Source organism: Anomaloglossus baeobatrachus, chromosome 11 (assembly GCF_048569485.1).
Source record: "Anomaloglossus baeobatrachus isolate aAnoBae1 chromosome 11, aAnoBae1.hap1, whole genome shotgun sequence".
NCBI lineage: Eukaryota > Metazoa > Chordata > Amphibia > Anura > Aromobatidae > Anomaloglossus > Anomaloglossus baeobatrachus.
This window is the reverse complement of record NC_134363.1, coordinates 12,937,283-12,964,741: the sequence shown is the minus strand read 5'-3', so window position 1 is coordinate 12,964,741 and position 27,459 is coordinate 12,937,283. Positions and strand designations below refer to the sequence as shown.

Here is a 27,459-nt window from a genome sequence, read left to right as displayed (position 1 = left end):
GGCCCGCACCTATACACCCCAAGTCACCGGCCCGCACCTATACACCCCAAGTCACCGGCCCGCACCTATACACCCCAAGTCACCGGCCCGCACCTATACACCCCAAGTCACCGGCCCGCACCTATACACCCCAAGTCACCGGCCCGCACCTATACACCCCAAGTCACCGGCCCGCACCTATACACCCCAAGTCACAGCAGTCACCGACCCACACCTATACACCCCAAGTCACCGGCCCGCACCTATACACCCCAAGTCACCGGCCCGCATTTATACACCCCAAGTCACCGGCCCGCATCTATACACCCCAAGTAACAGCAGTCACCGACCCACACCTATAAACCCCAAGTCACAGCGGTCACCGGCCCACACCTATACTGATCCTGGGTTGCATCCTGTATTATACCCCAGAGCAGCACTCACTATTCTGCTGGTGCAGTCACTGTGTACATACATTACTGATCCTGAGTTACCTCCTGTATTATATTCCAGAGCTGCACTCACTATTCTGCTGGTGCAGTCACTGTGTACATACATTACATTACTGATCCTGAGTTACCTCCTGTATTATACTCCAGAGCTGCACTCACTATTCTGCTGGTGCAGTCATTGTGTACATACATTACTGATCCTGAGATACCTCCTGTATTATACTCCAGAGCTGCACTCACTATTCTGCTGGTGCAGTCACTGTGTACATACATTACATTACTGATCCTGAGTTACCTCCTGTATTATACTCCAGAGCTGCACTCACTATTCTGCTGGTGCAGTCATTGTGTACATACATTACTGATCCTGAGATACCTCCTGTATTATACTCCAGAGCTGCACTCACTATTCTGCCACGCCCTTCTTCAGGAGTATCTGGTCTGGGCTCGGCGGTGCAGCGCTCACACAGGTGGTCTCTGTGTCCTCTGCAGTAGCGGGGTGAGGCTGGTGCCTCTGTACACAGTCACCTGCGGGGCGGCGGCTGCACAGCGTGTACCGGAGACTTCAATCACGCGCCCTCAGGCTGCATTAATGCGGAGATTATAACCCAGAGCGCCAAATCTATGCCAGGAGTGGAGGAAATGAGAATATGATCGGCCGTGCTCGGGGGACATCTGGCAGCCAGGGGTGACGCAGAGTCCGGGGAATTACACATAGAGACGGGGAGACAACTGGCAACACCGACACCGTGCAGGCACTGCCTTCCCATAGAAGTCGCCCTCTTAAAGGGACCTCTAAGGAAAAACGAGGCAGGACCTCACCCACAAGGCGATGGGAGGCAGAAGTGTGCTGATAACTGCAGGACACTAGAGCGCACACTGCCTCCATATATAAACATATACATATAAACATCGGCTGTTGCCAAAACTTGGCTCATGTTTTCCCTTTAAACCTGAGTCATCAAAGGAGACGCCGGCAGCGGCCGACTGCACACACCGGGCAAAAAAAAAAAATCACCCATGGGAAAGCGCGGGACGTTGTCCAGCTGCTGGAGTCACAGGGGCTGTCCATGCTTTACACTGCAGCTTTGCTTGTTTAAAGTGACCTGATTGTTGTAACACAGGGTGAAACCCCCCCCCAAAAAACGAAAACTTCAATGCAGGATTCACACAGTGAGTGTCCAGAAAATAAAAAAAATAAAAAAATATATAATAATAATAAAAAATAATACTACTAATTAATAAGGTAGTAATATCATTGATAAAAAAATAATACCAGCAATTATATATTACAGACTAAATTAGATAGCGATATTGAATACATACATATATATATATATATATATATACACATACATACATATATATATATATATATATATATATATATATATATATATATATATATATATATATATATATATATATATATATATATATGTATGTATGTATGTATGTATGTATGTATGTATGTATATATATATATATATATATATATATATATATATATATATATATATATATATATATATATATATATATATATATATATGTATGTATATATATATATATATATATATATATATATATATATATATATATATATATATATATATATATATATATATATATATATACATACATACATACATACATACATACATACATACATACATACATACATACATACATACATACATACATACATACATACATACATATATATATATATATATATATATATATATATATATATATATATATATATATATATAGTTAGTTAGTGTGGGTTTCTCCCTTTTTTTGATAACTAGCCAAGGTAAAGCAGACAGCTGTGGGCTGGTATTATCAGGCTGGGAAGGTCCATGGTAATTGGGCCCTCCCCTGCAGCTGCCTAAGAATTGTCGCATCCATAAGATGCTCCAATTCTGGTGCTTCATCCGGCTCTTCCCGATAATCGGGGCAACGGTATATGGGGTTGATGTCAGCTGTTAATTAACCACTGGCATCAAGCCCAGGGGTTAGTAATGGAGAGGCGTGTATCATACACCCCCCATTACTAACCTATTCATAAAATAAAAAAAAACAAAACTATTGAAATAAACGCTCCCTGAAAATGTTAACCTCATACAGCCCTTTGTTAAAAGAAAAAAAAAATAATAAAAATAAATTAAAAATAATTAATAATAATAATAATAAAAATAAAATGTTATATATATATATATTATATATTTATTTTTCATTTATTTTTATTATTATTAATTTGTAATTATTTTTATCATTTCTTTGTATATATATAATATATATATATACACACACACACACACACACACACTAATATATTTTATTTTTATTTATTTTTATCAGTTTTTTTCTTTCAATAAAGGGCTGTATGAGGCCCTTTTTATATATAGAATTTTATATAATATAAATAACAAAACAGCCCAGGTCCACTATAGTTAAAGGAATCCACAGATGGAAACCCAAAACAAAAAAAATAAAAAAAAAAAAAAACACAAAACCTAAAACCTCAGGGAAATAAGACACTTTCTCTCCTTCACAGCTTTATTAACAGAATCTCCCGTGCAGCTGACATAATCAAGTGATTCTACCAAATAAAGTCTATTGAGCCTCGTTGTGATGCTCCATAGACTTTGCTTACAGGCTTCCGGGTTATGCTGCTGAGGAGGAGCGCTGACATCAGTAACGTAACCGTTCCTCAGAGATGCCGGGGCTCCCGCAGCACAGCGTAACCCGGAAGTGCCTGTAAGCAAAGTCTATGGAGTGTCAGAACGAGGCTCAATACTTTGTTCGTCTGAATCGCTGGACTACTATGGACCTGAGTGGGAATATATATTTTTTCTTAATAAAGTGGTGAATGAGGGAAAGTGTCTTGCTTTATTTGTCTGTGTTTTTAGTTTGTTTTTTTCCAGGTTTCCATTTGTGGACCAAGACGAATTGCCTGAACTACGACAAATTCATCAGACCTGCGTGGGATTTTTTAGATTTTTTTTTTTAATAACATGGTGAACGAGGGAAAAAAGTGTCAGGGAATGTTTACTTCAATGTCTTTTTTTTTTACAGGGTTAGTAATGGGAGTGCCCAATAGACGCTTCTCCATTACTAACCCCTGGGTTTGATGCCAGTTGACAATTCACAGCTGCCATTAACCCCAAAAGTATTATGTGGATTGCCACTGCACCAGGGCAATCGAGAAGAGTAGGCCAAAGCACCAAAATTGCAGCATTTAATGGATATACCAATTCACTGTCATCTGTTCTCGCACTATATTCTGCCTGTCAATTCATAGCTGGCATCAACCACAAGAACCATTACCTCGAATGCCACCGCACACAGGCAACGGGAAGAGCCAGAATTGGTACCTCTAATAGATGCGCTACTTCTGGGGCAGCTGCAGGCTATTTTTAGGCTGGGAAGGGCCAAATAACCATGGACCTCCCCAGCCTGATAATACCAGCCCCCAGCTGTCTGCTTTACCTTCACTGGCTATCAAAAATAAGGGGGGACCGCACGGCATTTTGGATGAGACAGGACTCACGTAGAAAGTCTCTAAAATTTCACTTCCGTTAGGAGACTTGCTAATATGACATTGCTGCTGGCTGTCAGTGAATGGAAACCCTCATTGTTGATATTCGCAGGAATACAATGTATCAGGGCTGTTTATTTCCACTGGATACAATGTATCTAAATTCCTTGATGACGTCTCCGCCAGGATCGCAGTGATGCAAAGCAATGTTGCCCGTGTTCCGTTTTTCGGGACCTCTTTGGGTCCTCAGGACAGAATATTAATCCCAGAGCAAATATTTCCCCGGATTTCCTAACAGGCGGCAAATGCTCCAGAACAAAAGGCCTAAGGGGCATCGCACGCCGAGCTGTGCCAGCCGCCCGGGAACACTACTTTCATCCCAGCCACTGTGTGGATTAATCTGCAAGTCCAAGCTCGTCCGCTCTTGGCAGGGTGGGTAGAGGCACGGGTGCAAAGGAGGCGGCGGGGCTGCAGCAGGGCTGGAAATATGAGCGATTGTGCAAGAGCAGCGCTCCAGGATTAAAGGGACGGTGCACAATCACATCTTTAAGGGGTTTCTTCTCCCCCCCCCCTCAATTTGCAAGATCTTAGATTCCCAAGCTTTGTTTGCTCTTTTGCAGAATATCCTACACAGCTGAAGTTTGTTACAATGTATCAGTACAGACATCAACATAAATGTCTGTCATGACCTGGGCTCTATTCAGGAGGCTGCACTGGATTATAAAAGCCCATACAGCTTCAATGTTGCAAAAACAGCGCCACTCTTGTCCAGTGGCCGGATCAGGTACTGCACCTTAAAGGCTGGGGATCGGACACGACACTAGTCACACAGCGCTGAGGAGCAGCACAGGTCGCTGCTACATTGTAGTATAATATAGGTGAGCGGTTCTGGGAGAGAGAGTCGCAAATAGTCCAGTTTTGTTTTTTTTTACTTGCTTGTCACAGTCACTATATCCTAAGGGTCAAAATATGACTCCATTCATAGCACATAGAGACCCTGAGCCGCCATCGAGCTCTAGCATTGAAGTAATCAATGCCGAACTGCAATACCAGACTCCGCCACTGAGGAAAGGGGGCGCTGTTCCTGAAAGGAAGCAGATTGACACAAAAACAAGGCTCTTATGACAGCGCGCCTCCTAATAGCCACCATTATTTGACTAATTTTACCATGTGGTATATTTATTACACTGAGTGATAAGCCCTTCAAGCAGGGGTCCCGTGCCGACCCTCCAACAGCCGGGATTAGAGCAAACTCTGATGCCAGTATAAATGTAATGGACTCCACCAACGCCACTCCCCTCTTAATCCCAGTTCCCCAGGGACGTACAATTATACAATATTAAAAAATATATAGATTAGAAAAAAAATCCTAAATATTTAGCACGAAAAAAAAAAAATAATACCTTTTTTTGTGCTGAATATTTAGGAGTTTTGTCATTTTTTTTCTAATATTACATATACACATTATAATTGTATATATATATATATATATATATATATATATATATATATATATATATATATATATATATATATATATATATATATATATATATATATATATATTATACTTATTATTTTTTTAATATATAAAAAGTGTATACGGTATATATTACAAAAAATATAAAAAATCCTAAATATTCAGCACGAAATATTATATTATATATTTCGTGTTGAATATTTCGGAATTCTATCATGCAATTTTTTAATATATACACTGTATACATTTTTCAATATATTAAAAAAATATATAATTTTTTTTTAATATATTGAAAAATGTACACAGTATATATTAAAAAATTACATGAAAAAAATCCGAAATATTCAACACGAAATAAATATATAATATATTTCGTGCTGAATATTTAGGATTTTTTATATTTTTTTGAAATATATACCATATACACTTTTTATATATTAAAAAAATAATAAGTATAATATATTATATATGTAATATTAGAAAAAAAGACAAAACTCCTAAATATTCAGCACAAAAAAAAAGGTATTTTTTTTCATGCTAAATATTTGGGATTTTTTCATGTATCTTTTTATTTATATACCGTATATTTAATTAAAAAAATTATTATATATAATATAAAAATTTAATTAAACACTATATATACACGGTATATATTAATAAAAATACATGAAAAAATCCTAAATATTTAGTACGAACATAGAATATTTTTTGTGCTAAATATTTAGGATTTTTCTTAAAAAAATATATTTTTTTAAAGAAAAAATATACAGTAAAAAAATCCTAAATATTTAGCACAAAAAATATTATGTTGGTACTAAATATTTAGGATTTTTTTCATGTATTTTTTTTAATATATATCGTATATATAGTGTTTAATTAAATTATTTTTATATTATATATAATTATTTTTTTAATTAAAAAATATACGGTATATAAATAAAAAGATACATGAAAAAAATCCTAAATATGTAGTACAAACATATTTTTTGTGCTAAATATTTAGGATTTTTCTCATGTATTTTTTTCTTAAATATATAGGTGAAAAAAAATAAATAAAAAAAAATCCGAATATACCGTATATATATTCAGGATGTTTTTCATGTAATCTTGTAATATATACCAGGTATATTTTAAAATTATAAGAGAGCGAGCGAGAGGGGAGAGCGAGAGGGGGGAGATATATATATATTCTAATACATTTTTTTAATGTGGCTATATATATATATATATATATATATATATATATATATATATATATATATATACATATATATATATAATATCTCTCTATCTATCTTATATAGCCACATTAAAAAAAATGTGCACAAAATATATATAGTGTATGAGAAAAATACATAAAATTCTAAATATTTAGCAAGAAAAAAAGATTTTCATCCACTTTCATAATAAAAAAAAAAAAAAAAAAAAAAAAGAAAAAAAAAAAGAGATGCCGTTAATAGAGATCCAGGTGTTTCCTCTGAGGGCGCCGCGCCGGCACCACCGATCGATGGCGCATTCTTATCTCCATCCAGTGCGGTCGTGTCTACAAGTTCATCAGTTACATAGAGATCTCTGGCAGCCAACACAGATCGATAGAGAAATCAATGAGCGCGGCGGTGGCAGGAGCAGCGATCCTCAGATAACTCTTCTGAGAACTAACCGAGATCAGACAAAGCCGCGGTAGGAAGTGGAGGGTGGTTTAATGAGGCAGGATTTCCTTATTGGACAGGAAGAGTTGTCATGGGGGCTGTAGACAGGCAGTGAGTTGAATTATACCATTACACACGCGTTTCAGGTCTTACTATGAGTCGCCAGAGCCGTGTCCCAGAAGTTTTTGCGACATTTCATATTGGGCTACACTAGATCCTGGAGCGATCACTGATGAGACAAGTAGTGATCACACCAACATCCCTGGCATAAACAGGAGCGGCCTAAAACGCGTCAAGCCGCATCTAAAAACAAAAAGGAACTGTGTCAGATACAAGCCACAAATCCGGGGTGAGGAGGAAGGTGAAGGCCACACGGCAGAAAGCAGCACCGGTCACTCTAATTACAAAGTGACCGAAACGCGTTACACCTTTAGCTACACAGATAAAACCGATGAAAAGACCGGTGCAGAGTGCAAAAAGTGAACCGGTGCAGGCTCCAGAGTGTAAAGGGTACGACCAGCATCTTACAGGCGCGTGACTCGAAACGCGAGGAGTGACAAGCAACCAGGACGAGGAATGCGAAACAAGTGAGGCAAGTCACATCACAATGAAGCGCGAGCGCTGAGCGAGTGTTGTCATTCCTTCCTATAGAGCATGACCGAAACCGCGGAGGATAAAGGTTGCCCGGCGTGACGTCAGCGGGATCCAGATGCTGCCGGATGGCTCCAGTCCATATTTCAGGCTCTGATCCACGATTACATATAAGGCTATGTGCGCACGTTGCGTAAATTCATGCAGTTACGCTGCGCTTTGTAGCGCAGCGTAACTGCATGCGTCCTGCGTCCCCTGCACAGTCTATGGAGATTGTGCAGGGGCCGTGCGCACGTGGCGTTTTAGAGCGCTGCGCAAAAAGAAGTGACATGTCCCTTCTTCCGTGCGCTTTGCCGGCAGCTCCTGCTCTGTCTATGGCAGGGGCTGCAGGCAGAGCGCACGTTCTCGCCGGCACCATGCGCTTCAGAACGGAGCTTTTCAGCTGCGCTCTGAAGCGCACCTTTTCGGTGCTGGGCTAGTACGCAACGTGCGCACATACCCTAAAGGATTCTGCTACGACCGGAAGAAATGACCGGAAGGGAGAAAGGTGACAATGAAGCGGGTGCGAGCAGCAGGCGCAGGAGATTCTTACCCCGGGGGCAGCTTTTTACAGCTTCCGTTCAGAATGTACCTGTCTAAGAAAAGCTCAAAAAGATCACACCGCGCACACGGGGTAAAACCCACCGCGAACGGGGGGGTAAAAAAAACCCCCAAAAACACCGCGAACGGGGGTTAAAAACCACCGGGAACGGGGAGTAAAAAACACCGCACACGGGGGAGGGGGGGGGGGGGTAAAAAAAAAACAAAACACCACGTACGGGAGGTAAAAAAAAAACCAGACCGTGCACGGGGAAGGGGGGGGGGGGGAACCCCACGCCGCACACAGGGGACTAAAAAAACCCCACCGCACCGGGGGGGGGGGGGGGGGGGGGAGACACAACACACATGGAGGTAAAAAAACACCGCACACATATAGTGAGCGCAGCAGAGAGCTGAAAAAACGCAGCAGAGAGCTGAAAAAACGCAGCAGAGAGCTGAAAAAACGCAGCAGAGAGCTGAAAAAACGCAGCAGTGTCGGACTCACTCCTGGTCAGAGCCATTACAGGGGTCCCATCATTAGGGCAAGAGACCAAAAACAGGGTAAGCAAAGAGTGCGGGGGCAGACAGAAAGGTCCTCCCACATTACATCTGTGGCGGGAAAAAGCAGAGCTGAAAATCAGTCTAAAAGATGAGTGAGTAATGTAATACAGGATGTAATGTGTGTACACAGTGACTGCCCCAGCAGAATAGTGAGTGCAGCTCTGGAGTATAATACAGGAGGTAACTCAGGATCAGTAATGTAATGTATGTACACAGTGACTGCACCAGCAGAATAGTGAGTGCAGCTCTGGAGTATAATACAGGAGGTAACTCAGGATCAGTAATGTAATGTATGTACACAGTGACTGCACCAGCAGAATAGTGAGTGCAGCTCTGGAGTATAATACAGGAGGTAACTCAGGATCAGTAATGTAATGTATGTACACAGTGACTGCACCAGCAGAATAGTGAGTGCAGCTCTGGAGTATAATACAGGAGGTAACTCAGGATCAGTAATGTAATGTATGTACACAGTGACTGCACCAGCAGAATAGTGAGTGCAGCTCTGGAGTATAATACAGGAGGTAACTCAGGATCAGTAATGTAATGTATGTACACAGTGACTGCACCAGCAGAATAGTGAGTGCAGCTCTGGAGTATAATACAGGAGGTAACTCAGGATCAGTAATGTAATGTATGTACACAGTGACTGCACCAGCAGAATAGTGAGTGCAGCTCTGGAGTATAATACAGGAGGTAACTCAGGATCAGTAATGTAATGTATGTACACAGTGACTGCCCCAGCAGAAAAGTGAGTGCAGCTCTGGAGTATAATACAGGAGGTAACTCAGGATCAGTAATGTATGTACACAGTGACTGCCCCAGCAGAATAGTGAGTGCAGCTCTGGAGTTTAATACAGGAGGTAACTCAGGATCAGTAATGTAATGTATGTACACAGTGACTGCACCAGCAGAATAGTGAGTGCAGCTCTGGAGTTTAATACAGGAGGTAACTCAGGATCAGTAATGTAATGTATGTACACAGTGACTGCACCAGCAGAATAGTGAGTGCAGCTCTGGGGTATAATACAGGAGGTAACTCAGGATCAAGAATGTAATATATGTATACAGTGACTGCACCAGCAGAATAGTGAGTGCAGCTCTGGAGAATAATACAGGAGGTAACTCAGGATCAGTAATGTAATGTATGTACACAGTGACTGCACTAGCAGAATAGTGAGTGCAGCTCTGGAGTATAATGCAGGAGGTAACTCAGGATCAGTAATGTAATGTATGTACACAGTGACTGCACCAGCAGAATAGAGAGTGCAGCTCTGGAGTATAATACAGGAGGTAACTCAGGATCAGTAATGTAATGTATGTACACAGTGACTGCACCAGCAGAATAGTGAGTGCAGCTCTGGAGTATAATACAGGAGGTAACTCAGGATCAGTAATGTATGTACACAGTGACTGCCCCAGCAGAATAGTGAGTGCAGCTCTGGAGTTTAATACAGGAGGTAACTCAGGATCAGTAATGTAATGTATGTACACAGTGACTGCACCAGCAGAATAGTGAGTGCAGCTCTGGAGTTTAATACAGGAGGTAACTCAGGATCAGTAATGTAATGTATGTACACAGTGACTGCACCAGCAGAATAGTGAGTGCAGCTCTGGAGTATAATACAGGAGGTAACTCAGGATCAGTAATGTAATGTATGTACACAGTGACTGCCCCAGCAGAATAGTGAGTGCAGCTCTGGAGTATAATACAGGAGGTAACTCAGGATCAGTAATGTATGTACACAGTGACTGCCCCAGCAGAATAGTGAGTGCAGCTCTGGAGTATAATACAGGAGGTAACTCAGGATCAGTAATGTATGTACACAGTGACTGCCCCAGCAGAATAGTGAGTGCAGCTCTGGAGTTTAATACAGGAGGTAACTCAGGATCAGTAATGTAATGTATGTACACAGTGACTGCACCAGCAGAATAGTGAGTGCAGCTCTGGGGTATAATACAGGAGGTAACTCAGGATCAAGAATGTAATATATGTATACAGTGACTGCACCAGCAGAATAGTGAGTGCAGCTCTGGAGAATAATACAGGAGGTAACTCAGGATCAGTAATGTAATGTATGTACACAGTGACTGCACTAGCAGAATAGTGAGTGCAGCTCTGGAGTATAATGCAGGAGGTAACTCAGGATCAGTAATGTAATGTATGTACACAGTGACTGCACCAGCAGAATAGTGAGTGCAGCTCTGGAGAATAATACAGGAGGTAACTCAGGATCAGTAATGTAATGTATGTACACAGTGACTGCACTAGCAGAATAGTGAGTGCAGCTCTGGAGTATAATGCAGGAGGTAACTCAGGATCAGTAATGTAATGTATGTACACAGTGACTGCACCAGCAGAATAGTGAGTGCAGCTCTGGAGTATAATACAGGAGGTAACTCAGGATCAGTAATGTAATGTATGTACACAGTGACTGCACCAGCAGAATAGTGAGTGCAGCTCTGGAGGATAATACAGGAGGTAACTCAGGATCAGTAATGTATGTACACAGTGACTGCACCAGCAGAATAGTGAGTGCAGCTCTGGAGTTTAATACAGGAGGTAACTCAGGATCAGTAATGTAATGTATGTACACAGTGACTGCACCAGCAGAATAGTGAGTGCAGCTCTGGAGTATAATACAGGAGGTAACTCAGGATCAGTAATGTATGTACACAGTGACTGCACCAGCAGAATAGTGAGTACAGCTCTGGAGGATAATACAGGAGGTAACTCAGGATCAGTAATGTATGTACACAGTGACTGCACCAGCAGAATAGTGAGTGCAGCTCTGGAGTTTAATACAGGAGGTAACTCAAGATCAGTAATGTAATGTGTGTACACAGTGACTGCAGCAGCAGAATAGTGAGTGCAGCTCTGGAGTATAATACAGGAGGTAACTCAGGATCAGTAATGTAATGTATGTACACAGTGACTGCACCAGCAGAATAGTGAGTGCAGCTCTGGAGTATAATACAGGAGGTAACTCAGGATCAGTAATGTAATGTGTGTACACAGTGACTGCACCAGCAGAATACTGAGTGCAGCTCTGGGGTATAATACAGGCGGTAACTCAGGATCAGTAATGTAATGCATGTACACAGTGACTGCACCAGCAGAATAGTGAGTGCAGCTCTGGAGTATAATACAGGCGGTAACTCAGGATCAGTAATGTAATGTGTGTACACAGTGACTGCAGCAGCAGAATAGTGAGTGCAGCTCTGGAGTATAATACAGGAGGTAACTCAGGATCAGTAATGTAATGTATGTACACAGTGACTGCACCAGCAGAATAGTGAATGCAGCTCTGGAGCATATAATACAGGAGGTAACTCAGGATCAGTAATGTAATGTATGTACACAGTGACTGCACCAGCAGAATAGTGAGTGCAGCTCTGGAGTATAATACAGGAGGTAACTCAGGATCAGTAATGTAATATGTACACAGTGACTGCACCAGCAGAATAGTGAGTGCAGCTCTGGGGTATAATACAGTAGGTAACTCAGGATCAGTAATGTAATGTATGTACACAGTGACTGCACCAGCAGAATAGTGAGTGCAGCTCTGGAGTATAATACAGGAGGTAACTCAGGATCAGTAATGTAATGTATGTACACAGTGACTGCACCAGCAGAATAGTGAGTGCAGCTCTGGAGTATAATACAGGAGGTAACTCAGGATCAGTAATGTAATGTATGTACACAGTGACTGCACCAGCAGAATAGTGAGTGCAGCTCTGGAGTATAATACAGGAGGTAACTCAGGATCAGTAATGTAATGTATGTACACAGTGACTGCACCAGCAGAATAGTGAGTGCAGCTCTGGAGTATAATACAGGAGGTAACTCAGGATCAGTAATGTATGTACACAGTGACTGCACCAGCAGAATAGTGAATGCAGCTCTGGAGCATATAATACAGGAGGTAACTCAGGATCAGTAATGTATGTACACAGTGACTGCAGCAGCAGAATAGTGAGTGCAGCTCTGGAGTATAATACAGGCGGTAACTCAGGATCAGTAATGTAATGCATGTACACAGTGACTGCACCAGCAGAATAGTGAGTGCAGCTCTGGAGTATAATACAGGCGGTAACTCAGGATCAGTAATGTAATGTATGTACACAGTGACTGCACCAGCAGAATAGTGAGTGCAGCTCTGGAGTATAATACAGGAGGTAACTCAGGATCAGTAATGTAATGTATGTACACAGTGACTGCACCAGCAGAATAGTGAGTGCAGCTCTGGGGTATAATACAGTAGGTAACTCAGGATCAGTAATGTAATGTATGTACACAGTGACTGCACCAGCAGAATAGTGAGTGCAGCTCTGGAGTATAATACAGGAGGTAACTCAGGATCAGTAATGTAATGTATGTACACAGTGACTGCACCAGCAGAATAGTGAGTGCAGCTCTGGGGTATAATACAGTAGGTAACTCAGGATCAGTAATGTATGTACACAGTGACTGCAGCAGCAGAATAGTGAGTGCAGCTCTGGAGTATAATACAGGCGGTAACTCAGGATCAGTAATGTAATGCATGTACACAGTGACTGCACCAGCAGAATAGTGAGTGCAGCTCTGGAGTATAATACAGGCGGTAACTCAGGATCAGTAATGTAATGTATGTACACAGTGACTGCACCAGCAGAATAGTGAGTGCAGCTCTGGAGTATAATACAGGAGGTAACTCAGGATCAGTAATGTAATGTATGTACACAGTGACTGCACCAGCAGAATAGTGAGTGCAGCTCTGGGGTATAATACAGTAGGTAACTCAGGATCAGTAATGTAATGTATGTACACAGTGACTGCACCAGCAGAATAGTGAGTGCAGCTCTGGAGTATAATACAGGAGGTAACTCAGGATCAGTAATGTAATGTATGTACACAGTGACTGCACCAGCAGAATAGTGAGTGCAGCTCTGGAGTATAATACAGGAGGTAACTCAGGATCAGTAATGTAATGTATGTACACAGTGACTGCACCAGCAGAATAGTGAGTGCAGCTCTGGAGTATAATACAGGAGGTAACTCAGGATCAGTAATGTAATGTATGTACACAGTGACTGCACCAGCAGAATAGTGAGTGCAGCTCTGGAGTATAATACAGGAGGTAACTCAGGATCAGTAATGTAATGTATGTACACAGTGACTGCACCAGCAGAATAGTGAGTACAGCTCTGGAGTATAATACAGGAGGTAACTCAGGATCAGTAATGTAATGTATGTACACAGTGACTGCACCAGCAGAATAGTGAGTGCAGCTCTGGAGTATAATACAGGAGGTAACTCAGGATCAGTAATGTATGTACACAGTGACTGCACCAGCAGAATAGTGAGTGCAGCTCTGGGGTATAATACAGGCGGTAACTCAGGATCAGTAATGTAGTGTATGTACACAGTGACTGCACCAGCAGAATAGTGAGTGCAGCTCTGGAGTATAATACAGGAGGTAACTCAGGATCAGTAATGTAATGTATGTACACAGTGACTGCACCAGCAGAATAGTGAGTGCAGCTCTGGAGTATAATACAGGAGGTAACTCAGGATCAGTAATGTAATGTACACAGTGACTGCACCAGCAGAATAGTGAGTGCAGCTCTGGAGTATAATACAGGAGGTAACTCAGGATCAGTAATGTAATGTACACAGTGACTGCACCAGCAGAATAGTGAGTGCAGCTCTGGAGTATAATACAGGAGGTAACTCAGGATCAGTAATGTAATGTATGTACACAGTGACTGCACCAGCAGAATAGTGAGTGCAGCTCTGGAGTGTAATACAGGAGGTAACTCAGGATCATTAATGTATGTACACAGTGACTGCACCAACAGAATAGTGAGTGCAGCTCTGGAGTATAATACAGGAGGTAACTCGGGATCAGTAATGTAATGTATGTACACAGTGACTGCACCAGCAGAATAGTGAGTGCAGCTCTGGAGTATAATACAGGAGGTAACTCAGGATCAGTAATGTAATGTATGTACACAGTGACTGCACCAGCAGAATAGTGAGTGCAGCTCTGGGGCATATTACAAGATAATAATGGGGGGGGGGACTTTCCGGGAAACATGGGGGGAGGGATGTAATTCTCCGAAGAATTGAGACGGAGGGGGGGAGGGGGGGGGGAGATCTCCGGGGACGGGTGGGGGCTTCCTGGGGAGGGCTGGTTGCCCCCATAGCACAGGTAGGCCGCCCCCTCCTCCCCTCAGCGTTACAATAGGCCCCTGTACGGCCGTGTACAATACACACCGGGGGGCCGCACAGTTTGGCTGTACCATGTGGGGGGCAGCGCTCACTTCGCCCCATATCTCGGGGGCGCGCACCCCGCACAGGCCGCGCGCACGTCCCCTCCCTCCGCCTGCAGCCGCTCTGAGTTCCGTTACCTGCCTCCTCGGCCGTCGGCGCCTCCGGGGGTCCCGGGCTTCTCCAGGTTTCCCCCCTCCCCCAGACCCTGGTCACGTGTGGCAGCTCAGGGTCGCCTATGGGCGTGGCTAAAGAGGAATCCAGTCACATGCGCGGGGCCCCCTGCACCACGTGATGATGCCCCTTCCTCCTCCTTCCCCCCCTTTCCGTACCATGTGATCAGGGGCGCGCCACCGGCGGCGGCGTCACTAGTTGCTATGGTAACAATTGGTGGCGGTGCTGGTCATCCGTCCGCTGCGCTGTGTACCCACATGGGCTTAGATACAGCAACCCAGATAATAGTCTGCCATCAGCTGGTATCCAGCGGCTCCATCACAGAGGACACCAGCCGCTCTGTCTCTTGTCATGTGAACACTGTCCTGCGGTTTTGTATATGTAATGTACAGTGATGCTGTTTGCCACAGTTAAGGGTAAGAGATAGTCAAGTGTAGGGAACCGCCCACAGTGGGCGGGGTCAGTTGTCAGGGTAAGAGACCGTTTCCTGTGGAGCCTCAGATAGGGCCCCTCCTGTGACAAGAGCAGACCTATGGTCCGAGAGGTGGTGAGAAAGGAGCCTGGAGCTCTCGTGGAGAAGGAGGTAAGGCCGGGTGAGCGGGTGAACGCCCTCACCTGACTTGGTTGCTGATGGGTTCCCCACCAAATCTAGTGGAAGCCTCAGCCCCTAGTGAGACTTCGGTCTCTAAGAAGGAGACCCTGACCACCTGCCCCAGCAAGATGAGATGGGTTGTGGAGGTGATCCAGGAGAAGACATGGGTTCGGTTGGACATCCCTGGTCAGGAAGACCTGGAACCATAGATGACCCGGGGCACTGTTATGTACTTTGACCATGGACGGGGATTTGACCTTGTGTTGGAGGAGAAAATCTGGGACAAGCCTAATGCTGATTCCCTCCACCAGGGTCCTAGCCTGGAAGCTGGTGAAGAGTCCAGTTTTTGAAGCAGGATGGTCCACGTGGATGGTTAATGGTGGCTGTGACATAACTACAGACCAACCCGGCGACTGGAGAATACCTAATGCCTACCTCCTCGAGCGGAAGACTACACCCCAGTGGTCTTGACACCTCCAAGGCTGGGAGTCCACTCACAGAGAAGTAGTGGAGATACCACCACAAGTCCTCATGACTCCTTAGATGAGGGAAAGACTACCAAACTGCCCACAGTAGCAGCCCATCCGTGTGTGGTGTACATGGCCCAGGGAACCCACTCAGAGAAATATGTGCGGAGAGCTGAGGCCAAGTAGACTTGGGTCTACCAATGGCTGGGAAGAATTTGTTAAGATGGAGTCGGATGCCTGGAGGCCCCAGTTGTGCCTGTTGCACCCTCAATCAGGGACAGTTCTCGAATCCATGAGTCCTTGGAATCTAAGACTGCCTGTGTTGGCTGAATTTTTTTGTCCCCCCCCCTTGTGCATCCCCCTGCTGTATTGAGGGACTTTGTGCCACAAATAGGTACGACTTTACGAAACCAGCCATGTACTTTGCCCAAACTCCATCATGGACTTGGTCCTCACCATTACGACTAATGTTGGGGGAGAGGAGAAGGGAAACTCGATGAACTGAACTAGGGTGAAGACCAAATAGGGACTTGGACCACCCCTAGAGTGGAAGGAGTCCTGGACTGTGCTCTTGAGATGTCGGCTGCCCTTTAAAAAAAACTTGAACTCTTTGTTTCCGAGGTCCTAACCAAGTAAGACTGGGTCTATGCTGACCACAAGGCAGAAGAGCACATCACGTACCCTCCAGAAGAGAGACTGTTTTTGTAACTTGTATATTGGTGTGTTTTTCAGGTTGTCGAATAGTCGAGGACGACCATTGTTAAAGAGGGGAGGAATGTAAGCGGGTGGCCTTGTTATTGTGTTCCTCCCTGAAGGCACCAATCGTGTTGTCATCATGTAATGTCATAGGAATACTGTCCTGCGTCATTGTAAATAATGTACATTGTAAAATGTGATGTAATGTACAGTAATGTTTTTGTATGGTTTGCCAGACTGTAGGGTAAGAGATAGTTAAGTATTGGGAGTAGCTCACAGTGGGAGTGGTTAATCATTAGGGAGAGTTACGGTTCCCTGTGGTGCCTCATAGTGCCCAGACTTTAGTGACAAGGCCCCAAGCCTCAAAGGTAATGGGTGAAGATGGACTGGTATGTGATTGGAGTTGACTTTCCCGAGGGAGTCTCCCCAAGTGTTGGAGAACACAAGGCTACTAGAAAACCCCCTCCTCTACAAGGAGAAGAGATGTGTATACGGAAACGTGTCTGAGAGCACAAGGCTCCACTCTGGTCATAGTGATCGGACCCGTACACCTTCCTCTACAGGGAGAAGAAACGTAGATATGGAAGCCTGTGGGAGCACAAGGCTCCACTCTGGCCATAGTGATCGGACCCCGTACACCTTCCTCTACAGGGAGAAGAAACGTAGATATGGAAGCCTGTGAGAGCACAAGACTCCACTCTGGCCATAGTGATCGGACCCCCGTACACCCTCCTCTACAAGGAGAAGAAACGTAGATATGGAAGCCTGTGAGAGCACAAGACTCCACTCTGGCCATAGTGATCGGACCCCGTACACCCTCCTCTACAGGGAGAAGAAATGTAGATATGGAAGCCTGTGAGAGCACAAGGCTCCACACTGGTCATAGTGATCGGACCCCCGTACACCTTCCTCTACAGGGAGAAGAAACGTAGATATGGAAGCCTGTAGGAGCACAAGACTCCACTCTGGCCATAGTGATCGGACCCCGTACACCTTCCTCTACAGGGAGAAGAAACGTAGATATGGAAGCCTGTGAGAGCACAAGGCTCCACTCTGGCCATAGTGATCGGACCCCGTACACCTTCCTCTACAGGGAGAAGAAACGTAGATATGGAAGCCTGTGAGAGCACAAGACTCCACTCTGGTCATAGTGATCGGACCCCCGTACACCCTCCTCTACGAGGAGAAGAAACGTAGATATGGAAGCCTGTGGGAGCACAAGGCTCCACTCTGGTCATAGTGATCGGACCCGTACACCTTCCTCTACAGGGAGAAGAAACGTAGATATGGAAGCCTGTGAGAGCACAAGACTCCACTCTGGCCATAGTGATCGGACCCCCGTACACCCTCCTCTACGAGGAGAAGAAACGTAGATATGGAAGCCTGTAGGAGCACAAGACTCCACTCTGGCCATAGTGATCGGACCCCCGTACACCCTCCTCTACGAGGAGAAGAAACGTAGATATGGAAGCCTGTCGGAGCACAAGACTCCACTCTGGCCATAGTGATCGGACCCCCGTACACCCTCCTCTACGAGGAGAAGAAACGTAGATATGGAAGCCTGTGAGAGCACAAGACTTCACACTGGTCATAGTGATTGGACCCCCGTACACCCTCCTCTACGAGGAGAAGAAACGTAGATATGGAAGCCTGTGAGAGCACAAGACTCCACTCTGGCCATAGTGATCGGACCCCATATACCCTCCTCTACGAGGAGAAGAAACGTAGATATGGAAGCCTGTGAGAGCACAAGACTCCACTCTAGCCATAGTGATCGGACCCCGTATACCCTCCTCTACGAGGAGAAGAAATGTAGATATGGAAGCCTGTGAGAGCACAAGACTCCACTCTGGCCATAGTGATCGGACCCCCGTACACCCTCCTCTACGAGGAGAAGAAATGTAGATATGGAAGCCTGTGGGAGCAGAAGACTCCACTCTGGTCATAGTGATCGGACCCCCGTACACCTTCCTCTACGAGGAGAAGAAATGTAGATATGGAAGCCTGTGAGAGCACAAGACTCCACTCTGGCCATAGTGATCGGACCCCCGTACACCCTCCTCTACGAGGAGAAGAAACGTAGATATGGAAGCCTGTAGGAGCACAAGACTCCACTCTGGCCATAGTGATCGGACCCCCGTACACCCTCCTCTACGAGGAGAAGAAACGTAGATATGGAAGCCTGTGGGAGCACAAGACTCCACTCTGGTCATAGTGATCGGACCCCCGTACACCCTCCTCTACGAGGAGAAGAAACGTAGATATGGAAGCCTGTGAGAGCACAAGACTTCACACTGGTCATAGTGATTGGACCCCCGTACACCCTCCTCTATGAGGAGAAGAAACGTAGATATGGAAGCCTGTGAGAGCACAAGACTCCACTCTAGCCATAGTGACCGGACCCCCGTACACCCTCCTCTACAAAGAGAAGAAACGTAGATATGGAAGCCTGTGAGAGCACAAGACTCCACTCTAGCCATAGTGATCGGACCCCGTATACCCTCCTCTACGAGGAGAAGAAATGTAGATATGGAAGCCTGTGGGAGCACAAGACTCCACTCTGGCCATAGTGATCGGACCCCTGTATACCCTCCTCTACAAAGAGAAGAAACGTAGATATGGAAGCCTGTGGGAGCACAAGAGTCCACTCTGGCCATAGTGATCGGACCCCCGTATACCCTACTCTACGAGGAGAAGAAACGTAGATATGGAAGCCTGTGGGAGCACAAGAGTCCACTCTGACCATAGTGATCGGACCCCCGTACACCCTCCTCTACAGGGAGAAGAAACGTAGATATGGAAGCCTGTGGGAGCACAAGACTCCACTCTGGCCATAGTGATCGGACCCCCGTGTACCCTCCTCTACGAGGAGAAGAAACGTAGATATGGAAGCCTGTGGGAGCACAAGACTCCACTCTGGCCATAGTGATCGGACCCCGTACACCCTCCTCTACGAGGAGAAGAAACGTAGATATGGAAGCCTGTGGGAGCACAAGACTCCACTCTGGCCATAGTGATCGGACCCCCGTACACCCTCCTCTACGAGGAGAAGAAACGTAGATATGGAAGCCTGTGGGAGCACAAGACTCCACTCTGGCCATAGTGATCGGACCCCCGTGTACCCTCCTCTACGAGGAGAAGAAACGTAGATATGGAAGCCTGTAGGAGCACAAGACTCCACTCTGGCCATAGTGATCGGACCCCCGTACACCCTCCTCTACGAGGAGAAGAAACGTAGATATGGAAGCCTGTGGGAGCACAAGACTCCACTCTGGCCATAGTGATCGGACCCCCGTACACCCTCCTCTACGAGGAGAAGAAACGTAGATATGGAAGCCTGTGAGAGCACAAGACTTCACACTGGTCATAGTGATTGGACCCCCGTACACCCTCCTCTACGAGGAGAAGAAACGTAGATATGGAAGCCTGTGGGAGCACAAGACTCCACTCTGGCCATAGTGATCGGACCCCCGTGTACCCTCTACGAGCCGTGTACCCTCTACGAGGAGAAGACGTAGATACGGAAGTGTCTGGGAGCACAAGGCCCCATTCTGGTTATAGTGACCGGACCCCCGTACACCCTCCTCTACAAGGAGAAGAGACCAATAACATGCGGCCTACACGGCACAACTCCACACCGCCAGCCAGGACCATGACTAGCATGTAGTGTGCCGTAACGTCTGGAGTCAGTCCCTCAACCAGGAATACTGCCCCACGGCACCCTACCGATATACAGCTCAGCACACAGTATCACACAGGAGAGGATTAGATACAGCTCAGCAGACAGTATCACACAGGAGAGGATTAGATACACGGCTCAGCAGACAGTATCACACAGGAGAGGATTAGATACATGGCTCAGCAGACTGTATCACATAGCATAGGATTAGATACAGAGCTCAGCAGACTGTATCACACAGGAGAGGATTAGATACACAGCTCAGCAGACAGTATCACACAGGAGAGGATAAGATACACAGATTAGCAGACAGTATCACACAGGAGAGGATTAGATACACAGCTCCGCAGACAGTATTACACAGGATAGGATTAGATACACAGCTCAGCAGACAGTATCACACAGGACAGGATTAGATACACGGCTCAGCAGACAGTATCACACAGGAGAGGATTAGATACACAGCTCAGCAGACAGTATCACACAGGACAGGATTAGATACACGGCTCAGCAGACAGTATCACACAGGAGAGGATTAGATACAGCTCAGCAGACAGTATCACACAGGAGAGGATTAGATACACAGCTCAGCAGACAGTATCACACAGGAGAGGATTAGATACACAGCTCAGCAGACAGTATCACACAGGACAGGATTAGATACACGGCTCAGCAGACAGTATCACACAGGAGAGGATTAGATACAGCTCAGCAGACAGTATCACACAGGAGAGGATTAGATACACAGCTCAGCAGACAGTATCAGACAGGAGAGGATTAGATACACAGCTCAGCAGACAGTATCACACAGGAGGGGATTAGATACACGGCTCAGCAGACAGTATCACACAGGAGAGGATTAGATACACAGCTCAGCAGACAGTATCACACAGGAGAGGATTAGATACACAGCTCAGCAGACAGTATCACACAGGAGAGGATTAGATACACGGCTCAGCAGACAGTATCACACAGGAGAGGATTAGATACACAGCTCAGCAGACAGTATCACACAGGAGAGGATTAGATACACGGCTCAGCAGACAGTATCACACAGGAGAGGATTAGATACACAGCTCAGCAGACAGTATCACACTGGATAGGATTAGATACAGCTCAGGAGACAGTATCACACAGGAGAGGATTAGATACACGGCTCAGCAGACAGTATCACACAGGAGAGGATTAGATACACGGCTCAGCAGACAGTATCACACAGGAGAGGATTAGATACACAGCTCAGCAGACAGTATCACACAGGAGAGGATTAGATACACGGCTCAGCAGACAGTATCACACAGGAGAGGATTAGATACACGGCTCAGCAGACAGTATCACACAGGAGAGGATTAGATACACAGCTCAGCAGACAGTATCACACAGGAGAGGATTAGATACACGGCTCAGCAGACAGTATCACACAGGAGAGGATTAGATACAGCTCAGGAGACAGTATCACACAGGAGAGGATTAGATACACGGCTCAGCAGACAGTATCACACAGGAGAGGATTAGATACACGGCTCAGCAGACAGTATCACACAGGAGAGGATTAGATACACAGCTCAGCAGACAGTATCACACAGGAGAGGATTAGATACACGGCTCAGCAGACAGTATCACACAGGAGAGGATTAGATACAGCTCAGGAGACAGTATCACACAGGAGAGGATTAGATACACAGCTCAGCAGACAGTATCACACAGGAGAGGATTAGATACACGGCTCAGCAGACAGTATCACACAGGAGAGGATTAGATACACGGCTCAGCAGACAGTATCACACAGGAGAGGATTAGATACACGGCTCAGCAGACAGTATCACACAGGAGAGGATTAGATACACGGCTCAGCAGACAGTATCACACAGGAGAGGATTAGATACAGCTCAGCAGACAGTATCACACAGGAGAGGATTAGATACACGGCTCAGCAGACAGTATCACGGAGGATGAGGAGTGATATGCGCACACACTGCATTTTCTACAATCATTAATAGTTATTTTTATTCAATTTTCCCCACAAAATAAGGAGAAATCAGATCTTCACCCGTTTCTTAGTTACAACTATATCTGAGAAACTTCAGCAGAGCACTTGTATCTATCAGTATATAAGGTTAGAGGACCCCATTCATCTCTATGTAAAGGATACAATTTGTGTGTGAAGCGCCCATATAACAAAACCTTCTCTGTTCTGTGCGGCAGGTGCAGAGTACAAAGCAAAAGCAGATATTGTCCTAACCTCACCCACTGCTGCAAGCGCAGAATAGAAACCCGTCCTCACATCTAATGATTCATCAGTATTCTGCAAACAATAAGCAAATATTTTATTTACAAGCGCAAAGGTGAGCAAATATTTACCCATTATATGTGAAGATTAATGAGCATTATATTACTAGCGTGTAAAGCACAATGGCCACCAGCCTGCGCTCCCCAGACATTACTACTATAATACTGCCCCCTATGTACAACAATATAACTACTATAATACTGCCCCTATGTACAAGAATATACTATAATACTGCCCCTATGTACAAGAATATAACTACTATAATACTGCCCCCTATGTACAAGAATATAACTACTATAATACTGCCCCCTATGTACAAGAATATAACTACTATAATACTGCCCCCTATGTACAAGAATATAACTACTATAATACTGCCCCTATGTACAAGAATATAACTACTATAATACTGCCTCCTATGTACAAGAATATAACTACTATAATACTGCTCCTATATACAAGAATATAGCTACTATAATACTGTCCCCTATGTACAAGAATATAACTACTATAATACTGCCCCTATGTACAAGAATATAACTACTATAATACTGCTCCTATATACAAGAATATAGCTACTATACTACTGTCCCCTATGTACAAGAATATAACTACTATAATACTGCCCCTATGTACAAGAATATAACTACTATAATACTGCTCCTATATACAAGAATATAGCTACTATAATACTACCCCTATGTACAAGAATATAACTGCTATAATACTGCCCCTATGTACAAGAATATAACTACTATAATACTGCTCCTATGTACAAGAATATAACTACTATAATACTGCCCCTATGTACAAGAATATAGCTACTATAATACCTTCCCCTATGTACAAGAATATAACTACTATAATACTGCCCCTATGTACAAGAATATAACTACTATAATACTGCCCCTATGTACAAGAATATAACTACTATAATACTGCCCCCTATATACAAGAATATAACTACTATAATACTGCCCCCTATATACAAGAATATAACTACTATAATACTGCCCCCTATGTACAAGAATATAACTACTATAATACTGCTCCTATGTACAAGAATATAACTACTATAATACTGCTCCCTATGTACAGGAATATAACTACTATAATACTGCCCCCTATGTACAAGAATATAACTACTATAATACTGCTCCTATGTACAAGAATATAACTACTATAATACTGCCCCTATATACAAGAATATAACTACTATAATACTGCCCCCTATGTACAAGAATATAACTACTATAATACTGCCCCCTATGTACAAGAATATAACTACTATAATACTGCCCCCTATGTACAAGAATATAACTACTATAATACTGCTCCTATGTACAAGAATATAACTACTATAATACTGCTCCGATGTACAAGAATATAACTACTATAATACTGCCCCTATGTACAAGAATATAACTACTATAATACTGCTCCTATATACAAGAATATAGCTACTATAATACTGTCCCCTATGTACAAGAATATAACTACTCTAATACTGCCCCTATGTACAAGAATATAACTACTATAATACTGCTCCTATATACAAGAATATAGCTACTATAATACTGTCCCCTATGTACAAGAATATAACTACTATAATACTGCCCCTATGTACAAGAATATAACTACTATAATACTGCTCCTATATACAAGAATATAGCTACTATAATACTGTCCCCTATGTACAAGAATATAACTACTATAATACTGCCTCCTATGTACAAGAATATAACTACTATAATACTGCCTCTATGTACAGGAATATAACTACTATAATACTGCCTCTATGTACAAGAATATAACTACTATAATACTGCCCCCTATGTACAAGAATATAACTACTATAATACTGCCCCCTATATACAAGAATATAACTACTATAATACTGCCCCCTATATACAAGAATATAACTACTATAATACTGCCCCTATGTACAGGAATATAACTACTATAATACTGCCCCTATGTACAAGAATATAACTACTATAATACTGCTCCTATATACAAGAATATAACTACTATAATACTGCCCCCTATGTACAAGAATATAACTACTATAATACTGCCCCTATGTACAAGAATATAACTACTATAATACTGCTCCTATGTACAAGAATATAACTACTATAATACTGCCCCTATGTACAAGAATATAACTACTATAATACTGCCCCTATGTACAAGAATATAACTACTATAATACTGCTCCTATATACAAGAATATAACTACTATAATACTGCCCCCTATGTACAAGAATATAACTACTATAATACTGCCCCCCTATGTACAAGAATATAACTACTATAATACTGCCCCTATGTACAAGAATATAACTACTATAATACTGCTCCCTATGTACAAGAATATAACTACTATAATACTGCCTCCTATGTACAAGAATATAACTACTATAATACTGCCTCTATGTACAGGAATATAACTACTATAATACTACCCCCTATATACAAGAATATAACTACTATAATACTGCCCCCTATGTACAAGAATATAACTACTATAATACTGCCCCTATGTACAAGAATATAACTACTATAATACTGCTCCCTATGTACAAGAATATAACTACTATAATACTGCCTCCTATGTACAAGAATATAACTACTATAATACTGCCTCTATGTACAGGAATATAACTACTATAATACTGCTCCTATGTACAAGAATATAACTACTATAATACTGTCCCTATATACAAGAATATAACTACTATGATACTGCTCCCTATGTACAAGAATATAACTACTATAATACTGTCCCTATGTACAAGAATATAACTACTATAATACTGCCCTCTATATACAAGAATATAACTACTATAATACTGCCCCTATGTACAAGAATATAACTACTATAATACTGCCCTCTATATACAAGAATATAACTACTATAATACTGCCCCTATGTACAAGAATATAACTACTATAATACTGCCCTATATACAAGAATATAACTACTATAATACTGCTCCTATATACAAGAATATAACTACTATAATACTGCCCCTATATACAAGAATATAACTACTATAATACTGCCCCTATGTACAAGAATATAACTACTATAATACTGCCCTATATACAAGAATATAACTACTATAATACTGCCCCTATGTACAAGAATATAACTACTATAATACTGCTCCTATGTACAGGAATATACCTACTATAATACTGCCCCCTATATACAAGAATATAACTACTATAATACTGCCCCCTATATACAAGAATATAACTACTATAATACTGCCCTCTATGTACCAGAATATAACTACTATAATACTGCTCCTATGTACAAGAATATAACTACTATAATACTGCCCCCTATGTACAAGAATATAACTACTATAACATGAAGCGGTTGTGTGTGATTAGATTTGGTGGTGATTAGTGGCGGATTATGTCTGGGCATTGCAGGGTGTTGGAGTATTATAGTAATTGAGCAGCTTTATGTCTTTGTATTGGAGGCACATGCAGGTTATCGAGGCCAGGGAAATGGATCCATCACAAGACGTTGCGTTGCCGGATGCGTCTCTGGGCAGACATCGTGGATTCATCTGTATAAACATCTGCTGAAATCTGATAATGGGGGTAATGGGAGAGAAGGACGGGGAGGACTGGAGCCGGCGGCAGGAAACAACAGGAAACAGGTGCCCTGCTGGCGCCCCGCACCGCACTGCCTAATGGGGCCAGATGGGTTTGGGAGAAATTAAATGGAACGGATCGTATTATTTCAGGTCCATAAATCGTATCTTGCAATATTAATATTTGTCAGGGATCATCTTATCTGCTGCCAATAGGAATAAAGCCAAAGTACCGGTGTATATCAACAACAGTATCCGCACAAAAAATACCAACTATAGTGCCCACAGCCGGTATACAGTGCACTGAGGAAGTATTCACGCCCTGTGATCTTTTCCACATTTTGCCAGTTGCACCGTTAAATGTTTTTTATTTGTATTTTATGGGATATACTATACTAAGTAGCAACGACCACCTTCCTCAGTCTTGCATTAGTATTCAGCCCCCAGAGTCAGCACTTTGTAGGGCCACCTGTCTCAGTCTTGCATTAGTATTCAGCCCCCAGAGTCAGCACCTTGTAGGACCACATTCCTCTGTCTTTCATTAATATTCAGCCCCCGGAGTCAGCACTTTGTTGGACCACCTTCCTCTGTCTTACATTAGTATTCAGCCCCCGGAGTCAGCACTTTGTTGGACCACCTTCCTCTGTCTTACATTAGTATTCAGCCCCCGGAGTCAGCACTTTGTAGGGCCACGTTCCTCTGTCTTGCATTAGGAGTCAGCACTTTGAAGGACCATCTTCCTCTGTCTTGCATTAGTATTCAACCCCTTGAGTCAGCACTTTGTAGGACCACCTGTCTGTCTTGCATTAGTATTCAGCCCCCGCAGTCAGCACTTTGTAGGACCACCTGTCTGTCT

At 43.4% G+C, this 27,459-nt stretch overlaps 1 protein-coding gene and 1 long non-coding RNA gene across 3 annotated transcripts in view; one reads left to right on the top strand and one right to left on the bottom strand.

Moving 5' to 3' along the window:
* The window catches only part of LOC142255936 (beta-1,4-galactosyltransferase 3-like), a 46,562-nt gene extending 31,232 nt beyond the window's left edge, over positions 1-15,330 (bottom strand). The window contains exon 1 of one of the 2 annotated variants that reach the window (XM_075327385.1): positions 15,232-15,330. The gene's annotated coding sequence lies outside the window, so the exon portion shown is untranslated. The remainder of the gene's footprint in view (positions 1-15,231) is intronic. The other variant, XM_075327386.1, reaches the window with a different exon arrangement.
* A 295-nt stretch (positions 15,331-15,625) lies between these two features.
* Positions 15,626-26,740, top strand: LOC142256238 (uncharacterized). The gene is made up of 3 exons (XR_012727501.1): positions 15,626-15,681; positions 22,905-23,044; positions 26,487-26,740. It is a non-coding gene; the product is annotated as an uncharacterized LOC142256238 (long non-coding RNA).
* Positions 26,741-27,459: the final 719 nt, after the last annotated feature.